Source organism: Piliocolobus tephrosceles, chromosome 5 (genome assembly GCF_002776525.5).
Source record: "Piliocolobus tephrosceles isolate RC106 chromosome 5, ASM277652v3, whole genome shotgun sequence".
Classification (NCBI taxonomy): Eukaryota; Metazoa; Chordata; class Mammalia; order Primates; family Cercopithecidae; genus Piliocolobus; species Piliocolobus tephrosceles.
Genome location: NC_045438.1, coordinates 154,908,233 through 154,930,657, shown reverse-complemented (window position 1 = coordinate 154,930,657; position 22,425 = coordinate 154,908,233). Strand labels below are relative to the sequence as shown.

Here is a 22,425-nt window from a genome sequence, read left to right as displayed (position 1 = left end):
TACATATAGTAAGTTCTCCCTTCATCAATACATTCTTGGCAACTGCAACTTTGCACTTGAAGTATATTGAGTATATTGTATTAGTATAACAATATACCAACGTGAAACCAATTCGACATAGACTAATTGATATAAGCAAGAGTTACGTTCCTACAGTATATTTCTGGTCACAAAAAATATCACCAAACTTCTAAACAAACACCCAAAACACTTATAATATTAAATATTGAAGTAAATGTCATAGATAGATAGATACATATTTAAGAAAGATTAATAAAAACAAGATAGTTATTTACCCAATTATTCCAGTTTAGGGGCATGTGTGGCTGCAGCCTGTCCTGGCTGCTCAGGACACAAGGAGAGAACCAGCCCTGGACAGGATATCATCCCATGGCCAGACACAACCACACACACAGACCCCACACTCACTCAGATGGGGACCGTGTAGACACACCAATTCTCCTAATAGGCACAGCTTTGGGATGTAGGAGGGAACTACAGCATCTGGGGAAAACCCAAGCAAAAAGGGGGAGAGCATGCAAACTCCACACAGACAGTGGCCACGGCCGGGAATCAATGTTTTTTCTAATCGTTATAATGAAAGGATGCCGAACATTGTATGTGAAGTACTGCTTATGTAAATTAGCTTGACTTAGCCATTCCACAGTATATACAGGCACACCTCACTTTATTGTGTTTTGCTTTATCGTACTTTTCAGCTATTGCATTTTTTTTTTTTTTTTTTTTTTTTTTTTTTAACAAATTGAAGGTTTATGCAACCCTGCGTCAGACAAGTCTATCAGCACCATTTTTCCAATAGCATGTGATCCTTTTATGTCTCTCTATCACATTTTGGTAATTCTCACAATATTTCAGACTTTTTCATTACTGGTGTTATAGTGATCTAAGCAACAGATTTTCAATGTAGATGAAACAGCCTTCTCTTAGAAAAAGATGTCATCTAGGATTTTCATAGCTAAAGAGAAGTCAACGCCTGGCTTCAAAGCTTCAAAGGACAGGCTGACTTTCTTGTTAGGGGCCAGTGCAGCTGGTGACTTTAAGTTGAAGCCAAAATTTATTTACCATTCCAAAAGTCTTAGAGTCCTTAATAATTATGCTAAATCTACTCTGCCTGTGCTCTATACATGGAAAAACCAAGCTTGGATGACAGCACAATATTTTAAGCCAACTGTTGAGAGCTACTACTCAGAAAAAACGATTCCTCTCAAACTATTACTGCTTATTGACAATCCACCTGGTCACCCAAGAGCTTTCATGGAGATGTCCAAAGAAATGAATGTTGTTTTCATGCCTGTAGCTCATGGATCAAAGAGCAATTTTGACTTTCAAATCTTACTATTTAAGAAATGTACTTTGTAAAATGATACCTGCCACAGATAGTGATTCCTCTGAAGGATCTGTGCAAAGTACACTGAAAACCTTCTGGAAAGAATTCCCTATTCTAGATGCCATTAAGAACATTAGTGATTCAAGGGAGGAGGTCAAAATGTCAACATTGACAGGAGTTCAGAAGAAATGGATTCAAATCCCCATGAATGACTTTGAGAGATCCAAGACTTTGGTGGGGAAAATCACTGCAGATGTGATGGAAATAGCAAGAGAACTAGAATTAGAAGTGGAGCCTCAAGATGTGACTGAATTGCTGCAATCTCATGATAAAGCTTGAATGGATGAGAAGTTGCTTCTTATGGATGAGCAAAGAAAGTGGTTTCTTGAGATAGAACCTACTGCTGTTGAAGATGCTCTGAACATTGTTGCAATGACAAGAAACGATTTAGAATATTACATAAACTTAGTTGATAAAGCCGCAGCAGGGTTTGAAAGGAGTGACTCCAATTTTGAAAGAAGTTCTACCGTGGGTAGAACTATCAAACAGTATCACATGATATTGAGAAATCTTTCTTGAAAGGAAATCAATGTGGCAAACTTCATTGCTGTCTTATTTTGAGAAATTTCCGGCCAGGAGTGGTGGCTCATGCCTGTAATCGCAGCACTTTGGGAGGCCGGGGTGGGTGGATCATCTGATGTCAGGAGTTTAAGACCAGCCTGGCCAACATGGTGAAACCCTGTCTCAACTAAAAATACAAAAATTAGCTGGGCATGGTGGCAGGCATCTGTAATCCCAGCTACTCGGGAGGCTGAGGCAGGAGAATCACTTGGACCCAGGAGGTGGAGGTTGCAGTGAGCTGAGATTGCGCCATTGTACTCCAGCCTGGGCGACAAGAGCAAGACTCTGTCTTAAAAAAAAAAAAAAAAAAAAAAAAAAAAATTTGTCACAGTTACCCCAACCTTCAGCAACCAGCACCCTAACCAGTCAGCAGCCATCAACATCAAGGTAAGACCCTCTACCAGCAAAAGGATTACAACTTGCTCAAGGCTCAGATGATCATTAGCATTTTGTAGCAAATTAAAATATTTGGGACCCAGCAATCCCATTACTGGGTATACCCAGAGGAATATAAATCATTCCACCATAAAGATACATGCACACAAATGTTCACTGCAGCACTATTCACAACAGCAACGACACGGAATCAATCGAAATGCCCATCAATGACATGGGTAAAGAAAATGTGGTACAATGGGTAAAGAAATGTGGTACATAAACACAATGGAATGCTATGCAGCCATAAAAACAGGATGAGATCATATATTTTGCAGGAACATGGATGGAGCTGGAGGCTACTATCCTTAGCAAACTAACGCAGGAACAGAAAACCAAATACCACATGTTCTTACTTACAAGTGAAAGCTAAATGATGAGAATTCATGGACACAAAGAAGGTAACAACAGACACCTGGGCCTTCTTGAGGGTGGAGGGTGGAAGGAGGGAGAGAAGCAAAAAAAATAAATAAATAACTATTGGGTACTAAGTTTAGTATCTGGGTGACAAAATAATCTGTATGACAAACCCTTGTGACATGAGTTTACCTATCTAACAAATATACATATGCTCCCGTTAAAAAAAAAAAAAAGAGAACATTTCCCTAGAGTTTAAACAAAATCTGGAAAATTCTTTACCCTAATGAAAATATATGTTCACATCTAAGATAGTGCTTTATACTTACGTTCAATATTTTTATTGGAATTGAATTTCAATTATTTAATATAGAACATTTTATGTCTAAGTAACTGGAAACTTAAAAATGAAAAAAAATTTAATGAAAGTATGTACATTGTTTTTTAGACATCATACTACTGCACACTTCACAGATTATAGTGTAGTGTAAACATAACTTTTATATGCACTGGGAAATATAAAAATGTGTCTGACTTGCTTTATTGTGATATTTGCTTTATTGCAGTGGCCTGGAACCGTACCCACAATTCTCCAGAGTAAGCCTATACATACTGCAAAACAACACATTGTACATGATCGATATATACAATTTTTGTTAATTAAAAACATAAAAATTAAATATGTATCTTTTCACCTCCCAAGCTCCACCATAAAAGTCAACCCCCTCTAAGTATTAAATGAATCCCCTTCTAAAGGAAATTGATTGAGAATACAAATACCAGTCTGGCAATAACACCACATTAATGATCAGTCACACACCAACTTCTGCATACACTGGCGGGGACTAAACACAGTAAAGGAAGGGGGCTCAGCATCCAGCCACAGGCGCCGAGGCTGAACAGGGAGGAGGGAGGAGTTAGCGTTCCGGTGAAGGTGTCGGCCGGCAGCCTTCCAAGCTTGCGGATGTTCACCAACTCCTGTCTTCATCAGAAGCCAGATTTCCTGGTGCTCATTGAGCACCACTTCTCATATTCATATCTGAATACTAAGGAGATAATATGCATCTAAATGAGTTCCAGAGACTGCCCATGGCTATAATCTCCTACTGATCTCAGTAACAATGTTCTGTACTTGTACTGGGCCCTCAGTCTGAAGAGACCAAGATCCAATCCCACCGTGTCCCTATCAGAATAGCCATAGAATTAAAACTATTCAGGGAAACAAGCTCTTGTTTCACATTTTCCAGAGCCAAGGACAAACAGATCTCGTCATTTGGCAATGCCTGGCTCCCTTCCCCTCCGAGTATGGTTCTGAAGTGGGAAGAAGATTCTTACAGCCAAAGAACCAGGAGAAAAAGACAGCTGGGTCTGGCATCTCTGTTCTTCCTAACAGGCTTGCTTTCAAAAGAAAGGCAACATTTTCCCCTCATTTCTGCAGAATCAAGAGGTTTGCTCTAAAACAAGAAAGCTTAATGCTGCCACCCACTTAGAAGGCACACAAACCAAGTAAAACTCAGGACTAATCTTTAAGAGATCAATAGCTTCCAGCCATGTGTGACACAGTCTTGTCCTGCTGGGTTGCACAGTCCAGACGTCCAACCTCGGCTGTCCTATGCCTCTCGGGTGGATGCCACAATGTAGGTCTGATCTTTTCATAGAGCATCACACCACAGAGTGGGCTAAGAGCATCAACCTGGATTAGAAGGAGTGCGCTGGGTGGCAGGAGGAAGGTTAGAGAATGTCTGTTTGTTCAACCTCAGAAGGAAAAAAGTGATGCTGACAGGGTCAAAAATAGACTAGCAGAGGGAGAAGGGATCTCCAAACCACTATGCTGGAGTCTGGACCAATCGTTCTGCCCACTTTACTAATAATCACAGCCCATTCCAATAACAAACTGAAAGTTAACAAAGCTGCAGCTCTGGGGATTCTAACACGACAGGGACAGGCTTTTGAAACAGCCACATCATTAAATGGAATTTGTTTCAAATCACCTTTAAAACCTTCAAACACAGGCCTGTTCACTTGCAACTCCCAGAACTGAATCCTAAGAACCAGCATGCCCAGGCTGCCCCAGGAGAATGAGGGGGAAAGCAGCAAGACAGAGAACTGCACATGTTAGAACCCTGGGGACCACTGGGATCATTCATTATATCGACTGGTGGCTGTGATCTCTAAGTTGGAGGTTGCCACAACGTGGGGAGGATCCACATCCTGAAAAGCCTGGGAAGAGCCTGAGATTCAGACACAGGACATGGTGAAGCCGGGAGAGTCTGAGCAACGGCCAAGGGTTACACCAGGCCCATTCTGGCCACCTGCTAATCCCAAAGTGGCTTATCAAGCAGTGCCAGCAAACACACCCCTGACACTGGCAGCGAATCACATGTGTAGGCCACATCCACTGCCCCAAGCACATGTATGCACGTGGCCGCCAGCTACAGCAAGGGGAGCCTTGCACGGAAAAAGGGGTCCCAAGAAAAAGGGTAAGGGCCAATGTGATCCCACTCATCTGTCCTGCTGATGGTGGAAAGGGATTTTAGACATCAGAAGCACACATTTGAGCCTTTTCTCCTTTTACCAACTGGCAGCAACACATCCTTCATCCCCACCAGATATTTCTCTGCCCATCTTCTAGGTGTCCAAAACAGAGATGGCTTCCCCAGTTCTGAGTCCATCCAGCTCTAAGTAACCAAGAGTATTGGCAAAAATGGGCTCATCTGTAAGGGATGCTTTTGGAACCTGTCTGATCTCCTAGATGTTAAAATAAACAATCCACTGATTTCACCACCATCCCAAAAGATCAGAGAAGACTGATGCTGCAAGGCTTATTAGCATCCTAGGACTGTTGTAACAAAGGACCACAAAGCAAGTGGCTCAAAAAACAGAGGTACTGTCTTAGCTCTAGAGGCTGAAATCTGAGATCAAAGTGTAGGCAGGGCTGGATGCTTCTTAAGGTTGGAAAGGAAAATCTGCTCCAGGCCTCCCTCCCATCTCCAGGTAGTTTGCTGGCAATCATTGGCATTCCTTGGCTGGTAGATGCATCAGCCTACAAGCCAGGTGCCGGTGCTCTCTGTGTGTCTGTGTCCAAATTTCCCCCTTTTTATAAGAACAGCAGACGTGGTGGATCAGGGCCCATCCTAGTGAACTCATTTTACCTTTAAGATATTAAAATATTAACTTAAGAGATTCTGAGGCCAGGTGCAGTGGCTCACGCCTGTAATCCCAGCACTTTGGGAGGCCAAGGCAGGCAGATCACTTGAGGTTAGAGAGTTTGAGACCAACCTGGCCAACATGGTGAAACCCTGTCTCTACTAAAAATAACAACAACAAAAAAATCCAGCCAGGCATGGTGGTGGGCACCTGTAATCCTAGCTACTTGGGAGGCTGAGGCAGGAGAATCACTTGCACCCCGGGAGGTGGAGGTTGCAGAGAGGTGAGATTGTGCAACTGCACTCCAGCCTGGGCAACAGAGCGAGACTCCATCTCAAAAAAAAAAAAAAAAAGAAAAGAAAGAAAGAGAGAAAGAATAGGAGTTTTCCAGTCAAAGTCATTAGGGAAAAGGTACTCCAATCAAGAAGGTAAACAGAACAGAGGTATAAAGCCTCAAACATTTGAGGGTAGGAGGTGAGGATGAAAGAGGCACAGAGGTCTGAGGAGGGCTGGAACTGTATCCTAAGGGTGAAATGGAGCCACCGGAATCATTGGGCATTACTGGCCACAATGGAGAGAATGGAGGGGGTAGAATTTGGGGTGGATTTGGAGGGAGGAGGGAGGTGGACATCCAGCATGGCTTCCAAGTATCTGGTGTGTGCCTGGGTGAAGGGATGGAGGGGGCACTCGTGGTGCCCTGAACAGAGGCAGGGAAGAAAGGAGCGGAGCAAGCTGACGCAGCAGGGAACAAGATGATGCTTGTTATAAAGGTCTGGCTTCAGCAGTTCCTTCAAAAACCTCATTCTTAGCAACTTCTCTAATTGGCCACACCTGACTCTGGGGACCATCATTGTATACATGGAATGTTAATGTACGCGTTCATTTACCTGTTGTTTTGTAAGTGCCCATCAGTCATTTCTTGCAAATGATGGTGAGGGCTTCAGTGTCGCCCTCTCATGCAACCCATGGGATGCTCTGGAAGAGAGCCCCTCCTCCCAATTGTTTATCCTCCACCCCCATAAGGCACAGAGCACAGTGCGTCCTCTGCACAAAGGAAGTGCTTGACAAAAGTGGCTGGCTAATGGTTTCCTTTTCTTGTTTCAGCCTCAAGGAAAGGGTAAGCCTCAGGTCCCCTTCGCTGTTTGTGCTCTTATTAGTCTTCCACCTGATAAGGATCTGATGAACAATTTTGAAAAGAAAATGCAAGTTTCCAAATGCCATTGTAACACTCAGTCTTCCTCATAAGTGTCAACAGAGGCACAATATCTGCCTACTCCCTGCATGTTGTTTGCAGCAGCTCCTGGGCATACAACTATAGTCAGTGTCTCGCACCATTAAACCACTAAAGAACTTATAAACTTTTCCAAAACAGCCTCTGAGGGTCAGGCTTCTGGTAACCAGGTGGACAGAGATCTGGCTGTACTTTCTGAGATGCTCTGTTCTTAAAGCTGCTGACTTCTAGCCCTAGCTCTGGAGACAGAGTCAAAGTCTCTCTAAAGCAGTGGCTAATTTTAATGCTGGAATACAGAGAGGTAGACTGACTCCCTCTGCCATTGGAAAGCCACCTGGGTAACCTAGGGCAACTGCAAGAAGAAGAAAGGGCTACTCAAAAAAACAAAAACTGATTTGGTGCCTGTAATCCCAGCACTTTGGGAGGCTGAGGTGGGAGGATCACTTGAAACCAGGAGTTTGAGACCAGCCTGGGCAACATATTGAGACATGGTCTCTACAAAAAAAAATTTTTTAATGAGCCAGGCATGGTGGCACATACCTACAGTCCCAGCTACTTGGGAGGTTGAGATAGGAGGATTGTTTGAGCCCAGGAGGTTGGGGCTACAGTGAGCTATGACTGTGCCAGTGTACTCTAGCCTGGGTGACAGGGGGAGACCCTATCTCAAAGAAAACCAAACAACAGTTTTTGTTGCATTCTCATGGTCCATAAACGATGTGACAGCCAAGCATGACAGTGCATACTCTCCACTCCTTAGTTACAGACCCACAGTTCTTGCTAGGAAGGGTGCAAAAACTCTACCTTCACAGAACAGAACTCTATGGGTAGCTAAAACATTTAGAAAAAGTTACGTGTTTTCTATTTCTATTTCTATTTCTATTTCTATTTCTATTTCTATTTCTATTTCTATAGAAACAGTCTAAATACGCTAAGCGATATGGTTTGGCTGTGTCCCCATCCAAATCTCATCTTGAATTGTAGCTCCCATAATTCCCACGTGTCGAGGGAGGGACCCAGTGGGATATAACTGAATCATGGGGGCAGTTTCCCTCATATTGTTCTCGTGGTCATGAATAAGTCTCATGAGATCTGACAGTTTTATAACAGGTTTCTCCTTTTGCTTGGCTGTCATTCTCTTTTGCCTGCTACCATGTAAGACGTGCCTTTTGCCTTCCACCATGATTGTGAGGCCTCCCCAGCCACGTGGAACTGTGAGTCCATTAAACCTCTCTTTCTTTATAAATTATCCAGTCTCAGATATGTCTTTATCAACAACATGAAAACACACTAATACACTAAGGTTAAGACCTTGTACTTCCTCTCAAATAATATTTCCCCCAGCAGTAATTTTTCCCAACTTCCATAAGACTAACTAGCTTTCCTGACTTAGTTCTGGAGAACTGTCACCACTGTTCAATTAAGGAATGATGCTGCTGCTCTTCCCGAAGCACGCTGCCAGAGCTGCCCAGGTGAGAGGCACACCAGCCAAGTTCTGTTCCTGAGAATTTCCTCCATATTCCAGAATGTCAAACCAGGCCAAGGTTTCTGTGAGTTTTTTACTCCTGGAACATGAACGATCTGGCCTCTCAATGGACAGCACAACATTTGGATTCTAGGTGGGGCTGAGGGGGACATAAGTAATCATGACGCCACAGTTGCAGATTTCAACTAAGCTAAAGCTCCTCTTAGTACAGGCAGAGGGGCCCGATCCTCTGTAGCATGAATTAGTACCAACTGCACCGGGCTTATCTTCACTTGCTCTTAGTCACTTTGAAAATCTATGAGTGTGTTTGCGGTCTCCAAGATCACCCCCAGGTTGGGTAAGAGGCGAATTGGTAGCAGGACTCAGCATACAGCTGTGCCTATGGCTAAGATTTATGACAGTGAAAGAGGATGAAGCACAACCAGCAAAGAAAAGGTGCATGGGATGAAGACTGGAGCATACCAGGCACAAGCTCCTAAGAGTCCTCTTCCAGTGGATCACACTGGATGTGCTTAACTCCCCCAGCAAATAGCGGTGGCTACAGATGTGAAGTGTTGTCAACCAGGGAAGCTCGGTAGGAACTCATCAACCAGGGACCTTATTGTGGGGCTACTGATGTAGGCAGCCTCTGCCTACCATGTCCCAAAATTCCAGACTCCCAGATGGAAAGCAAGCGTTCAGTATAAATCATACTGTCTGCAAAAACTGCTTCGGCACAGCAAGCCTATCTTATGATTTAAGGACAATTGTATATTGGTGAAGGAAACTGTTTATTAGTTAAGTTGCCAGACACCAGCCAAGGGTCAACTATGCAGGCAGGCCCTTATAAGGACAGCAGTCTAGGGCCTGCACGATGAATAAACCAAGACTCCGGTGAGGTATGTAAATCCCAGGCCTCAGCTGCTTTGTGATTGGTTGTCCTTGTTAAGGTTTCCTACCACGCCTTAAGAGTAGCCCTCACCTCTGGGCTGGCTCATGTGATGCAATGGTGCTCATTCTTTGCACACTCTGGGCAACTCCTGCCGGAGTTTTTAGTGACATCACAGAATTTCTTAGAGCTACAAGGCCATGAAAGACATTTGGTTCATTCCCCTCGGGATACAGATGTGGTGAGGTTTAGTGACTTGCCCAGACTAAATCTGGCTTTGAAAACCTTCCTCTTTCACCAGACTCTCCTGGCCCCAAATATGGGAAGGGCTTTGACATTGATGAGGCCTTCATCCACGGCCCTCATCCATGACCCACAGGCCTGAGAGGAGGGAAACAGACCAGCAACACAGAGGCCCAAGCCTAGGGAGTGGTCTGGCTGTGCAACCAGGCCTGGTGAGGTCAGGGAGACCTCGCCAGCAGTTCAATCATGATGCATGAGAGCTCATAGAGAACACAGGCTCAGGGTCAGTCCACTCTGATCAACACAGGGTCACCTTGAGGTGTCTTGACACTTCATCAGCAAAGCCCTCCAAGCAGCTGTCAAGCAGGTGGTGGCGTGGGTGCTCTAGGGGTCCATCAATTTGAAACCAGTAGCTTGGGGGAGAGGGGAGGCCAAAGGCCTCAGGCAAACAGGATGCACCAGGGGAGCAGGCAGGCAAGTCAGCAATTGCAGAAGGTGGCAGCCTGAGTGGTAACAACCAGGGTTGGGAATGCTCACCCCAGAGACACGCTGGACACCAGGTTAAGGTCGGCAAATGAATGATCCTGGGTCAAATGCACCACGGGAGTGAGGGTTTCCGCTGCATTCACGCGTGTGGTCCATGTCCTGTTTTTTTTGACTAGGACCCCACTCACCACCACAATTTCAATCCTCATGCAAAAGGGAAGTAGACACATGGGGATTTGGATTGGATTTAAAAGACTCCAGTTCAGCTCAGCACGGTCTTAACTTGAGAGATAAAAACTCAGGTTTGGCGGGTAGCAGCTGTTTTCCATCACGTGCACTGGGAAGCAGAAAAAGTGAATGGTCAAAGAGAGATGCTCAGGTGGGAAGCAAAGGAAGAAAACTCCCAGGTTCCCTGTGTCCCTGATTCTGATCCTTCCTGAGGCTAAGCCATGGCTCTGTCTGGGGCTCCATGAGATCCAACCAAATGCAATACCTGACTCGAGACTGGATCCTATTGAGAGGGGGAGGAGGCTGTAGTGGGTCAACTGGAGGCACTGGCATATGGCTGTTGAATTGGATAAAAGCATTGCATCGATATTAAAAATCACTAAAGTTGATCATTCTCCTGTGGTTATGTAAGAAAACATCCCAGTTCTTGAGGAACCACATACTTGAAGTATTTCAGACTAAACGGACGGACTAATGACATCCATCCTGGCTGTTATAACAAAATGCCATAAACTGGGTGGTTTCTGAACAACAGGCAGTTGTAGCTCACAGTTCTGGAGTTGGGAAGTCTAAGATCAAGGCGCCTGCAGATTCGGTGTCTGGTGAGGGCTCGCTCTCTTCCTGTTTATAGGGGGTGCCTTCTCGCTGCGTCCTCACAGCAACATATAAATTTTGTGAAGAAACAAACTTTCTAACCAGAGCACCCCATATCCTAATCATACCTTACCCACCCTGCCTGCTTTATGTCTACTCCTCAAGCAGGCTTCTGTTACTTGAAAGCAAAGCAGGCCTAACATTTACCATTAGGATCACCTGAGCCAAGCAGGCAGCCTTAGCTTCGTCACTCTTTATGACAAATAAAGCTTGTGGAAGTGTTCCAGATGAAAGGAGACTAAAGAGACGATCACACTGCTCCCAAGCTTTGGGACTGGAGCACACCGTCTAACTCTTCTGAAGTTCAGTATTCCTTGGCTGTAAAAGATCTAGTTAGACAGGCCCGCCATCCCTTTTCCAGGGATTCTGGGTCAGATGTGAAAGGGAATCTGGTGATGCATTTACTGGTTGTTACATATCATCCCTGGTGTTTTTCAGCAAACTTGGTAAACATTCACACGCTAGGAAAGAAGATAAAACTATTGCCTCGCATCAGTTCAGTTCAGGTTTTATAAGCAATTGAGTTTGCACCAAACCTATCAAAGAAAGAATTCAATTTTCAAAGGTTCATTTTGTTTTGTTTTTTAAATTCGGAATTGAAGATAAGGAACTGTGTTTATCTCCTTGGGTTCTTTTGAAAATCCCATCCTGCTTCCAGGCCGATCCAGGGGCAGCATTTTGAAGAATGTCTGTTACCTTCCATTATTGCATCGCTCTATGTCTCTGTCTCTCACTGGGCTGCAAGCTCTTTAAAACCCAGAGATATTATCACAGTCATTTTTGTATGCACCTCACTACCTAGCAAAGTGCTTCATGTATTGCGAGGCTTGAATAAATGTTTATCAAATGAATAAATGTGGTTTCAAAGAGAATTTCTTTTGAGTATTCAAAACACAATGAACAGTTGCAGATTTCCCAGAGTGAGCAATTATTGAGTCACTTGAAGATATATAAATCTAAAAATTCAGGTGGCAATGTCCTTATTCCTTTCAATTCACCCTTTTTAAATTATCCCCAATAAAACTACATTCCCATAATTTTAAACAAGCAAGTGAAATAGAGGTAGTAGCAAAAGTGACAGAAGCAACTTAGATTTAGTGAAAACTACAATATGCCAAGTATTCTTTAAAGAACTTTATGTGTATTAAATTATAACCTGTCAACCATATTTTAAAATTTGTTCATTTTACTGATATGGAAACAAGACAGGCAAGTTGCCTAAAGACACACAGCTAGTAGATGGCAGCTGTCAATCCCAGGCCATCAGCCTCCATAACCTATGATCACACGGCCTCTCACATAAAAGGAACACAAAACCCCCTTTTGCCTTCATTATGGGTTTGTGTCTCCCCAAAAGATGTCACAGTCCTCACGTCCAGTACCTGTGAATGTGACCTTATTTGGAAATAGAGTTGTTGCAGATGTAATTAGTCAGGATGAAGTCATGAGGGTTGGCCCTAATCCAATATGACTGGTGTTCCTACCTATATAAAGGAAAAATTCAGACACAGGCACGCACACAGGCAGAACCCCACTGAACATGAAAGCAGAGATGAGGTGATGCATCCTCAGGCCAGGGAGCATCAAAGACTGCCCGCAGGCCAGCAGAAGCCAGGACAGGGCTGGTACAGACTCCCTCACAGCCCTCAGAAGGAACCAGCCCTGCCCACACCTTGATACCTCCAGCTTCCAGCCTCCAGAACTGAAAAAAATTAATTTCTGTTGTTTAAGCCACCCAGCTGATGATACTTTGTTACAGCAACTCCTAGAAACTACTATGAGCCCATCAAACTGCTAAAAGAAATTAGCTAGAATCAGCAATGCCAATACATAATCCTGCAGAAGGCACGTGCATAACAATAATCGCACCCTTGTTGGACTGAAGAGCAAAGATACAGGACATTAATGGGGCTTCTAACTCACTGGAATGCCCCCAAGTCCTACTTCCTGGCCTTTCAGTAGCTATGTCTTAGAAAAAAGAAAAAAGGAAACCAGAAACCCAAAAAACCAAGTGAAGACACATTTCCATGCTACCCACCAGCGCCCCAGAATGAGCAACGCCACCAGTCCCGTCCAGGAGCACACACGTTCCCACACTCACACATCAGCCACAAAGCACACACTTCCCACTCTCTGCCCTGCAACCCACTGATGATATTCTCCACCCTCCCACAGACAGCGCGTGAGTCAGAGACGGCAGGTGGCAGCTGGGGACCGCTGTCAACACTTTCCAGTCCTCCTGTGGGCTGCAAGAGGGAGAGGGAGGTGGCCCCACAAATGGACACCAGAGCAAGAGTTTTGTAGAGGGAGGGGAGGAATGTTCAGACCCCAGGATATTAGCATCACCCTCTGGCTGTCACTCACAGCAAATCTCTGGTTGCCTTGACATCAAAAACCTCAAATAGACTGTAAAGGCATTTATGGATGAGATTTTCCACCATCTGATGCAGTTGCTTCCACTAGAGTTTAGGGTTTCATCACCCGAGGTCTCCTGATCGAAATCTCTCTGCACGTGTGCCTGACACACCAGAGCTCTACACACAAACACACACACGCACTGGTTCTTGTCCCTGCAAGAACACAGCCTCCTGAAAGATCCCCAAAGCCTGGCAGTGAGCGATACACCCAGGGAGGTGCAGGGTGGGTCAGGTTTCTGACCCAACCCCAACTGAGTTTTACGCCAGGAGTTAGTTCTTTCAGAAGTCCCTATCACCAAATCACCTTGGTAATTCCAGATGCCCATCAGGGATTTTGTTTCCTGAGAGTGAAGCCAACCCTGGACTCACAGAAACCGTGGGGAAGGGTCCCCGGCAGGATGGCCACCATGAATGGGAAAGCCACCTTGTCATTGGTTTGAACTGAGTTATACAAACACCTGGGACGTGAACACAGGTTATTCTAAAGAGAAAATCCTATGATATTCACCGAGAGTTGACAGTTTGACAGAGGGACGCCTAAAACTGCAGGCAAAGGAGTAACATTAAGCCAAAACGGTAACCCACCAGACGCCCTGCTACTGCATTAAGCCAAAACGGTAACCCACCAGACGCCCTGCTACTGCCTGTCAGCAGCACCCCACATGGGCCAACTTTCTGTGTGAAACAAGGAAGCCCATTCAGAAGAGAAATAAACGTTTCAGCCAAATTAAGCACAGACACCCACACAAAGAGCTCTATTAGATCATGACAGGCACAGAAGGTCAGCTTGCCCCATGACCTGCCTGCACTTAGGCGCTGGAACACCCACCTACTGGACCTCTGCTAACAGGGAGGAGGACTCATTACCCGAAGCATCCTCAACTCCCAGTCGGTCACAGTTTAACACTGGCCTCGTCAGCCCTCTTGGGACTGCATTGTCCAATAGACAGGATGGGAGTTTACTAGATGCATACCTCTGTCTTGACTGCTGCTTATTCAGACAAGATTGTGGGGCATGATTTTGCTACAGCAGGCCCAACAGGCTGGGGGCTGTCTCCTCATCTGGCTAAGCTCCATCATTCCAAGAAGGACGTGGGTCTCAGAGGTCACTTTTAAAGTGGAACAGCCCTATCTTGAAGCAAGATCTCAGAGGGTTGAAAGGAAATGAGGCTTCTAAGAGACTCCTTCTTTTTAATGTTTTTTTATTATTATTATTATTTTCTTTATTTTTTGAGACAGGGTCTGGCTCTGTCACCCTCTCTCATGCCAGGCTAGAGTGCAGTGGCATGATCTTGGCTCACTGCAGTGTCCACCTCCTGGGCTCAAGCGATTTTTCACCTCAGTCTCCCGAGTAGCTGGGACTACAGGCATCCACTACCACGCCTGGCTAATTTTTGTATTTTTTGCAGAGACGGAGTTTTGCCATGTTGCCCAGGCTGGTCTCACACTCCTGAGCTCAAGTGATCCACCCGCCTTGACCTCCCGAAGTGCTGGGATTACAGGTGTTAGCCACCACGCTCACCCTCCTTTAGCTTTTTAAACTTTCTCATGAATATTGTCACGACTACAGATGCAGACTTATTCCACTTTGTTTTCCCCATTAAATACAGGTTAATTTTTGAACTACCCATCATGGTCACCTCTAATCCTTTCTAGACCAAAGCAAGACTCTAAATAAATATATAGACAGATTGGACTGCTCTCTTACTGCAGATGGTTAAGCCTGAACAGATGACAGGTCCTGACATACAGTCTCCTAGCGCTGCACCGTATAGAGTGGGCGGCCTGCATGTTGCTCGTCTTGGCCCTGCACAGATCTGTCTTGGGAGCCAGGAGGTCTGAGTCTCCTGGGAATGAAAACCTTCCTATTCAGATAATCACAGGGACATTATTGAGTAGAATAGAAAGTTCACATGAACTTTTCAAATAAGAACAAGAGACCTCGTAGAAACTGTGGTGCCCTGCGGGAGGCTTTGAGCTAAGCCACTCCCCAACTCGGGGGCACCTGAGCAAAGAAGTCAGGGACAGTTTCAGAGCATTCAGGTGATTTCAGTGGCCCACCTGGGAAAATCAAAGATGGGGCTTTTCTCTCACAAACAGGAAGCAAATGGGCAATGCTGCCCACAGCCCACAGCTAGCAGAGCAGCTCCACATCTGCCCAACATGCAAAGTGAAAACAAACTGCAAAGGGAACTTAACCTTCCCAGATACAATCCTTCCTGCGGATCCTGAGTCAGACCTTGCCAGAAGCAAATGGGCACCTGCCAGGGATTTGAGAGGTGACCTGGACTTTCCGAAATTTTCCAGAGTCTAAAATGGAGGAAAGGTCTCTAGAAAGTTCCACAATATCCCAAACTGTGCCCTATAGATAACGGGCACTCAATACACATTTGGGGATGATAAGAAATCAGCCTGCTATAAGCAGAGAGCCAACAAAGAAACTTGGCTCCACAGCACCAGGAGCACCCAATATTCCGGGGCAGGACCCAGAGTCTCCCTGCTACCCCCAACCGAGGGTCCTCCTGAAGTGGTCCTCAGATACTTTGAGAGACACTCATCCCATGATGTCACACACCCACGGATGATGGAGTTGGGACTAGAACATGGTCGGATAATGCCCCACTCAGTGCTGCTTCTCCTGTGCCAAAGCACGACTCATTATTGACAGAGACCAGGTATTTCTCTCTAAGTGCTAACAACCATCTGTAACAAAGTTCTGCAGTTGGATGTGATTCAGAGTAAGCAAGTCATCCTTAACACAGTTCTAAACTGGACTCTATGACAAATGTTCTTTGAAAGTGGCTGTCGGCCTGTTCTTGCAAGAAAAATGAACTTGGGGGCTTCCACTGGCTTGACTTAGAGTGCTCTTCATCATTCACTTGGCCAGTTCCAGCGGCATCCTGCAGCTGAAATCAAGAAGCATTTTCTATCCAGCCAACGGCACAGGTCCCAGTGTGATGCCTGGGGTTCTGACTGGAGTCAGTGGCTCAAAAGGATTATTTCATTCCTTCTCATCAACCCAGAAGTCTCACCTCATCCAAAAACTCATATTTGAACTAATGACAATTAAAATGCAAAAGTATTGTTTCCTAGTCCCTTAGCCCTGTTTTCCTCATCTATAATTTTAAACCCTCTTTGTATTATACAATGATTTTTTTGTTGTTGTTGTTGCTCTTGTTCTTGTTATTTGAGACGGAGTCTTGCTCTGTTGTCCAGGCTGGAGTGCAGTGGTGCGATCTCAGCTCACTGTAACCTCTGCCTCCCGGGTTCGAGTGATTTTCCTGCCTCAGCCTCCCAAGTAGCTGGGATTACAGGCGCCTGCCACCATGCCCAGCTAATTTTTGTATTTTTAGTCGAGACAGGGTTTCACCATGTTGGCCAGGCTTGTCTTGAACCCCAGACCTCGTGATCCACCCATCTTGGCCTCCCAAAGTGCTGGGATTACAAGCATGAGCCCCCACACCCGGCCTGTATTATACAATGTTTTACAAACTATTTCCAAACCCCTTTGAAATGAAGAGGTAATCAATAATGCTCTCCGCTGAACTCATCAGGTGATCTCGCATAGTGGAGGAGTCACACTGACCTTGACTTCAGTCCCAGAGCCCTTCCTGTACTATCTGTGTGACCTTCAACATGTGACCTAAACTCTCTAAGCCCCATTTTCCTCTTCTACAAAATGGTACTAATACCTGCATTATAGGGTTGTTGGGACAAAAATAAGATGATATGAAAGGGCTTTGTGCAGGTGGTATTGTCACTAAGGCAGCCAGCAAAAAGGCTCCATTTCCCCTTGAGCAAAAAAATAATAATAATACGTGAGAAGGGGATGAAGAGAATTTGGGGCATGATTTCTTGTAAGAAGTGATAATGGAATAGTGAGAAGCCTGAAGAACAGCCAGGATGGTAACTGATAGATAATGCCTGTGTTTGTTTATCAAAGGCAGGTGGACAGCAAGAAGAAAGGCACATGCAGAAAGGATCCAGAGATTTTGTCCTATCTTGCTGTGGTTTGAATGTTTGTGTCCCCTCCAAAATACACATTTTGGAAATTTAATCCACAACGCCACAGTGTTGGGAGGTGAGGTCTAATGGTAGGTGCCAGGGCCACAAGGGCTCTGTACTGATGAATGGATTAATGCCGCTATCAAAAGGGCTTGCAGTGGTACTGGTACCAAAATAGACACATAGACCAATGGAACAGAATAGAGATCTCGGAAATAAGGCCACACATTTCCAACCATCTAATCTTCAACAAACCTGACCAAAAAAAGCAATAGGGAAAGGATTCCCTATTTTATAAATGGTGCTGGGGAAACTGGCTAGCCATATGCAGAAAACTGAAACTGGACTCTTCCTTACACCTCATACAAAAATTAACCCAAGATGGATTAAAGACTTAAATATAAAACCCAAAACCATAAAAAACCCTAGAAGAAAATCTAAGCAATACCATTCAGGACATAGGCATGGGCAAAGATTTTATGATGAAACTGACAAAAGCAATTACAATGAAAGCAAAAATTGACAAATGGGATCTAATTAAACTAACGAGCTTCTACACAGCAAAAGAAACTATCATTGGAGCAAACAGACAACCTACAGAATGGGAAAAAATTTTTGCAATCTACCCATCTGACAAAAGGTTTAATATCCAGAACCTATAAGGAACTTAAATTTACAAGAAAAAAACAACCACGTCAAAAAGTAGGCAAAGGACATAAACAGATACTTCTCAAAAGAGGACATTTATGCAGCCAACAAACATGAAAAAAAGCTCAACATCACTGATCATTAGAGAAATGCAAATTGAAACCACAATGAGATACCATCTCCTGCCAGTCAGAATGGTGATTATTAAAATGTCAAGAGGCTCATTACAGGCACGGTGGCTCACGCCTGTAATCCCAGCACTTTGGGAGGCTGAGGTGGGCAGATCACTCGAAGTCAGGAGTTCAAGATCAGCCTGGCCAACATGGTAAAACCCCATCTCTACTAAAAATATAAAAATTAAAGGGGCATGGTGGTGTGTGCCTGTAATCCCAGCTACTCGGGAGGCTGAAGCGGGAAAATCACTTGAACTCAGGAGACGGAGGTTACAATGAGCCGAGATTGCACCACTGCACTCCAGCTTGGGAGACAATGTGAGACTTCATCTCAAAAAATAAAAATAAAAATAGAAAGTCAAGAAACAACAGATGCTGGCAAGGCTGTGGAGACATAGGAACACTTTTACACTGTTGATGGGAATGTAAATTAGTTCAACCATTGTGGAAGACACTGTGGCGATACCTCAAGAATCTGGAGCCACAAATACCATTTGGCCCAGCAATCCCATTACTAGGTATACACCCAAAGGAATATAAATCACTGTTATAAAGACACATGCATGCATATGTTTACTGCCACACTATTTACAATAGCAAAGACATGGAATCAACCCAAATGCCCATCAATGATAGACTGGATAAAGAAAATGTGGTACATATATACCATGGAATATTATGCAGCCATAAAAAGGATCAAGATCATATCCTTTGCAGAAACATGGAGGGAGCTGGAAGCCATCATCCTCAGCAAACTTCTGTTCCTGTGAACAGAAAACCAAACACCGCATGTTCTCAGTTGTAAGTGGGAGCTGAATAATGAGAATACATGGACACAGGGAGGGGAACAACACATACTGGGGCCTGTCAGGGGTGCTGGGGGAGGGGGAGCATCAGCATAAACATCTAATGCATGCAGGATAAATATCTAATGCATATTAATACCTAGGTGATGGGTTGATAGGTGCAGCAAACCACTGTGGCACACATTTACCTATGTAACAAATCTGCATGTCCTGCACACGTATTCCAGAACTTAAAATAACATTTTTTTAAAAGGGTTTGCAGGAGTGGGTCCACCCTCTTCTGCCCTTCTACCGTGTGAGAACACAGAGTTTGCCAATTTTTGCCCTGTTCTGCCATGTGAGGACACCTCAAGAAGGCCCTCAGCATACACTAGATGCTGGCACCTTGGTCCTGGACTCCAGTCCTCTAGAACTGTGAAAAATACATTTCTGTTTGTTATCAATTATCTGGCCTGTGCTATTCTGTTACAATAGCACAAGACTGTCTAAGATGTATCTTTGTCCATTGGCATGGGTTATGAGTGTGTGTACTGTCTACTTTTAATCTTCCACGCTGACTCCCTAGAAGCCCAGAGTCCACCTTACCGTGTTTGCAGTCTCCTTCACAGCCCTTGGTGGGGTATCTTGTACATGGTGGGTCCTCAGTAAGTGTGCTGCTCTCTTGATCAGGAGCAGCCCTTGGCCCTCTTTGTCGTGTCATTGAGCCAGAGCTGCTAGGGAGAAGGGGGGATGCTGGGTTTGAAGGGAAAGGGAGGCATCCAGCCTTTACAGGCCCAGCCCCACACACTGGCCTAGCTCCAATGCTATCTGAAATGTGCTGAGGCTTCCAAGTCAGCTACCACACCTGGGATTCCTCCAGTGCAGCCTTGTCACCATCACCGTGGCCTCAGTCAGCTTAGTCCAAGCCGCTTGACTAAGTTTTTACATCCACTTGTTTTTACATCCACTGTCAGCTCATACCTTCCACTCTGCCCCCACATTGCCCGGTTGCCTCCGTGGCTGTCTGCCGTCAGCTGCATCTGGAAGTGGTATGCTGGTGTCTTCCCCTTAAGCTGGTGTGTACCAGGGTTCACTCTCCTTCACATGATCTCCTTTCCTCTGACTTCAGAGAGAAAGGAGGCTCCTTCTCCATCATCCCACCTCACCCCAGGCTCAGCTTTTTCTTGGTACACACCATGTGTACCAAGCATGGTGCAATGAGTCACCAATACCCTGGGGCAGAGCAGGCCGCCTCCAGCTGGTCAGGCCTCAATTTGAGAGGCAGCACAGCAGCGCAACAGCACAAATGCTGGGAGTCAAGCTCTGACACCACCAGCTCCTAGCTGTGTAACGCTGGGCAAGGTCCTTAACCTCTCGGTTTCTCCATCTGCAAGTGAAGAGTCACTTCCTCAGACTGTAGTGGTAAGAATTAAGTGAGATGCTTGGCACATGGCAAATACCATGGGATTGCATTTATGTCGGGGGTGGGGAAGGATCTGATATAGCGTGTCTTCAACGCCATTGCACTGTTTTATAAAATGCCCCTCATTATCTCTATACAGAGATAATAAGAAGCAAACAAGGTCCTTGCAACCTGGGACCGCTTCATTCTAATCAGGGGATGGATACTTTTGTTCCCAATCTGTGAGTGTCATAAATTAGGGTTCTTCCTAGGATTTCTGCCCCTATTTGTACCCCACCCATCAGAGCCACAAGGAATTGTCAGAACGTCTCAGATCACTTCTGGGCTCAGCACAAATCAGTGGGCTGTGAGCCTCACACCCAATTCATCTTCAGTCGGGTCAACTGTGAGCACCTGGGAGAAGGAACTGCTTTCTGAGAAGTCAAATAAGCCAAGGGATACACTGCCAAACCCAGCTCCTCCGTCAAGGTTGACTATCATTACTTTTCTTCTTGCTGACAGTGAGGAAGAAATCACCCCTCCCCCATCCTTTCCTGGGCTCCTTAATTTTCCCAGCAGGGTCCTGAGGTCAGTGAAATCATAGGTCCTTTCTAGTTCCAGCTGCTAGAATGTAAACAAATCCTATCCACCAAACCTCCAATAGAATTACTGACTTTACAAACAACAAAAACAAACCAAACTCGACCCGATGGTTAACCTATGCACCAAACTCCCACTGTCATCTTCGTTCGGAACATTCCGCCTCTCTGCTGAGAGCTTTCTTATCCTTGAGAAGAAAGCAACAGAGAGATAAAAGTGGAGCATCTCCCGTTCAGGTTGCAAATGCCATCCCAGAGCTCAGCAAGTCAGCGAAGACGGGCTACTAAGATTTCACTAGGCAGAGAGCGGCTCTCTTTTCAAACTGTCAAGGCATACAGGTGAGCAATTAAGCAACTAAAAGGAAAGAAGGACATGGCTTCTTAAAGAGCATTTAAAAATGCAAAGCACATTATCTGTGACACCGCCCAGGGTACTTAATTAACTCCATGCCCAGCTGGAAGCCCAAAGCCTGGCCTTCCAGACCACCAGAATGCAGAAGGCTGGTGCTGTCAGCCCCTGGGGAGGTGACTGAGTCTGGCCTCCCAGTTTACAGATGTTGCACTTGGAAAAAAGGGTCTCACTGCCAATTAGCAAGTTAGGCGCAGGGCAGCATCCCAGGTCTGTGCTGTCCAACACAGGAGCCACAAATTAATTAAAATGAAAGACAATTTAAAATCCAGCTCCTCATTCACACTGACCTCAGTTCACATGCTCAGTAGCCGTACGGGGCCAGTGGCTACCGTGTTGGACAGCGCAAAACAGAATATTTTCATTGTCTTGGAAACTTCTATGGAGAGGACTGCTCCAGATCACGAGCTCTTTCCACATCACCAGGGTGTGGGTCTTTTCTTTACCCACAGTTATCCATCCATTAAGTATCGTGAAATCAGTTCAGTGGGTCACAGCCAGCTTTTCCTTTTCTTGTTAATGAAATGAAAGAAAGAAAATATGATAGCATTTCACAAGCCAATGAAACAAGGGTAAGCATCAGGTCACAAACCTTATGTTCATTTTTATTTATATTCATATATACATATGTAGGTTATCCGTAAATATTTTTAACACTGATAGAGTATATATATGCTATATATGTATACTATATATATTAATTATGATTCAGTATATAAATACAAAGACAAATATATATCTATCCAGCAGGGTCCTGAGGTCAGTGAAATCATGAGTCTTTTCTAGTTCCATCTGCTGGAATTTAAACAAATCCTATCTGCCAAACCTCAAACTTAATCACTGGCTTTACGAACAGCATACAACCAAAAACAAACCATCTATACAT

The 22,425-nt window shown here is 44.8% G+C and overlaps 1 non-coding gene across 1 annotated transcript; it reads right to left on the bottom strand.

Moving 5' to 3' along the window:
• Nucleotides 1-19,047: 19,047 nt before the first annotated feature.
• LOC111521784 lies at nt 19,048-22,102 on the bottom strand. The gene is made up of 3 exons (XR_003306676.1): nt 21,830-22,102; nt 19,736-19,860; nt 19,048-19,108 (listed from the first exon to the last, which is right to left on the bottom strand). It is a non-coding gene; the product is annotated as an uncharacterized LOC111521784 (transcript).
• Between the last annotated feature and the right edge of the window lie 323 nt (nt 22,103-22,425).